Genomic DNA, 3,476 nt, shown 5'->3' with positions numbered 1-3,476 from the left:
TTAATGCTGCCTTCATCGAAGAACACTGGTCTGAGAAGGCACAAATAGTGTTTTTTTATTAAGTTGTTTGTGTGTGTGTAAGATAGATGGAAGAAATATAAGTGCACCAAACAAACGTAAGTATGTATGGTTTTTTTTGTTCCTGTGAGGATGCAGATTGGCGGCTTGTTGTTCATACACCTCAGAAATGTTTTGAAAACCCACTCGAACGATGGTATTGTCTCATCTCGCACGAGGGCAACAGCAAATATGGTGCTCTGTAGATGATGGTTCACTCCCACGAAGACTCCCAGCGGCATGTGGAATTTGTTAGTTTTATATGTCGTGTCAAATGTAACACAGTCTCCAAAATCTTCATACGATCCTTTACAACTTGCGTTGGCCCAAAAGACGTTTCTTACACAGTTATATGCATCAACGTCATAATCATAGAAGAACTCTGGGTTTATCTTCTGCATCTTCTCGAAGAAATCCAGAAGTTCCTTGACATCATCGTAGGACTCTTCTCTGGCAAACTTTTGTTTCCTGCATTTTTAAACGCAATGCAAACTCATCTCATCAAACAGGAAATAATTACCGACATGATGCTCAAGCGATATGTTCTGTGATGTGCTCACTTGTTTACCCAGTCGCGGCTAGTATGTCCCATGTACTGCAGACCACCGAACATACGCGACAACGTTGACATCATCTGAGCATGTGTGTGGTTGTCTAGTTGCATGTCTTTCACTAACTGGTCTATCAAAGGATCGTCTTTTTTGTGCGATCGCTTGTGCAAAAGCATCCCGGGGCTTTCCAGCATCTTGTGATTGTGGTTGAGTTCAACCATTTCTATCACAAATTTGCCGTCCTTCCTCTTTTTGACTCTAATCTTTGCCTTGCAGTCAATCATTTTTGATGTCTTCTGACGTTTCCTTTGATAATCTGACACAGTCTGCTTGTGTGTCCCTTCTCTTGAGCAGACAATGTAGGTATTTGTCTTGTGTTGTGCCCTCTGGCGTATGCCAAACCCTGCACATCTTGCATAATTGTTGTAAAAGTCCCATGCCTTGTCGTATGTGGTGAACTTCATTCCAGCGGCAGGTATGAGGTTCAGCGGCATGTTTTTATCCTGCATTAAGCGCAATGCTCTATGAGATAATTTGTTCTGTTCTGTTTTTTAAATACGAGGAGTGCATACGAGTTTAAAAAAGCATTGCAGTGTTCCTAAGTTTTCAGAAGAATCCAATGTATTAGATGCTAGGTCAAACCTCACAAGAAATAGTGTGCACTGCAATGTTATCTGAATGGACTGCAACTATAATTATTATCTTTTAGAACATAAACTTACATGTGTGTAGAGTCGTTCACCCGATGGTGTTTGCAGCTCGCCGGGTTGTATTGGACATGGCGGGGTTATAGCAGATATGTGTAGTTGAGGATCTCGCGGCGGCAATAGTGAGGAGGATTTGTACCTGCTGTTGACTTTTGACCGAGGCACCGTTGGTGGTCGCTTTGTCGAAGTTGATGCAGCAGCTCTGCTTGGAGCTCTGTTTTTCGGTGCAGCAGGTGGACGTTGAGCTCTGTTTTGGGGTGCAGCAGGTCGACGTGGTGGTAATCCAGTGTTGTGACGATGTCTCAGTGGATTGGTTTGAAAATTTTGGAGCGGTGGCACATCATCATCATCTGCTGCAACATCGTGTTCAACTGCATCATCATTGTCTGTTCAGACATGCTGTCCAAACGTAGTGAATTCGTGCTTATACTCTGGGTTGAGAACTGTTATTGGCTCATCTTCATCGTCGTCATCTTCATCCTCCTGTCGGTGAGTGCCCTCCCAGATGAAGGTGACATCGTCGTCATCCTCGACTACCTCTTCTCCCTGGAAAAAATCCTCTTCCGGAGAGTAGTGCACCCTGTTTGTTGTTGTGAAGAATCCTCCAGGAATCTCAGGGGTAACCCAGCCAGTATCTCTTTCAGAAGAAGCTTTACTCTTCTGAAAGTTGTTGTTCCCTGGGTTGTCAATTATGCGAGGCATTTTGTATCTACTGAACGTCATTTCCTGCACACAAAATGACCGAGCTGCATTGTCAGGCAAAATGAACTAAATCATGTGAACTGCAATGTGTTACAAACGGTACTGCGAAACTAATGCATGCTGACTGCATCACCCTGCAATGTGAACTGAAGTAACCGCACTGCATCGTTGTCCGTAATGAACCTACACAAGCGTAATGCATAACCGAGCAAGTTCACTACATTTTCCCCCACAACGAACCGAAGCAACCGCACTGCATCGTTTTTGTAGGCGTATTGGACTGCATGTACTGCTTTGTCTGGAATAACTAAACTGATATGGTTGAGGAAGTGTACTGCTTACCTCGTGTTGCAGTGATTTCTTGCGTTTGCAGGAGGAAGTTCTCTTCTCATCCGTCTGCACAACTTTCGCATTCGCCTGTGCAGTCCACTTGCCCTTCACAAGTTCATGAGCGGTCTGGACGTTGCTCAAGGTGAACAGAGACGGAGGATTTGCTCTCAAGGTCGTTGCAGACTTAATCAAGGAAGCTGCCGTGGATGAAGGAACCTTGCGCACAGTCCTCCTTGCTCGAATTGGTTTGATGCCGAGGCATCACCAATCCACATCTGATGAAGTACAGCTAATTGCAGGCCCAGAGGAGTTCGACGGCGGCCCTACCGACTTGCTGCCGTGGAAGAAGGTCGATATGCTGGAGGGGGAGGCGTTGCTCGGTTGCTGCCGCGGAAGAAGGCCGAGAGGCGATGGGTGGCGGCGCTGCTTGGCCGTTGCCGCGGAAGAAGGCCTGGAGGGGAGGGGCGGCGTCGCTGCCGGCCGCTGCCCCGGAAGAAGGCCGGGAGGGGAGGGGCGGTGGCGCTCCCAGGCCGCCGCCGTGGGAGAAAGCGGGGAGGGGAGAGGCGGCATCGCTGCCAGGCCGCCACCACGGAAGAAGGCCAGGAAGGGAGGGGCGACGACGCTTCCAGGCCGCTGCCGCGGAAGAAGGCCAGGAGGGGAGGAGCGGCGGCGATCTGGTGGGGGATGTGCAGAATAAGGCTGGTGTTATTAGAATAAGACTCTTAAGGGGTGTAATCATAATATATATATATATATATATATATATATATATATATATATATATATAGGACAACACTATTCTAATCCTGGGATTAGAATAGTTATTTGGATCACGTCAGGCCCTATAAGGGCCCGACATAGATGTTTCTAGATCCAATCGATTTGGTGCGTTAATGAAACAACCAAAGCCCATCCCCAACCACCTGGACTTCTTATCCCTTCCCCACGCGTCGCCCTACATCCCGTCGCCGCACGTCGCTCCATCCTCCCGCCCCGCAACCCGCCGCCCTGCGCCGCCCCCATCCCCGCCCACGCTCCTGCCACCGCGGCCCGAGGTCGCCATGCCCCGCTGCCGCGCGCTACCCCCCGCGCCCTCTCCTGCCGCCGCCACCTGAGGCCGCCGTGCCCC

Source organism: Triticum aestivum, chromosome 6D, assembly GCF_018294505.1.
Source record: "Triticum aestivum cultivar Chinese Spring chromosome 6D, IWGSC CS RefSeq v2.1, whole genome shotgun sequence".
Taxonomy (NCBI): domain Eukaryota; kingdom Viridiplantae; phylum Streptophyta; class Magnoliopsida; order Poales; family Poaceae; genus Triticum; species Triticum aestivum.
The sequence above is the reverse complement of the archived record's forward strand: the minus strand, read 5'-3'. Positions refer to the sequence as shown.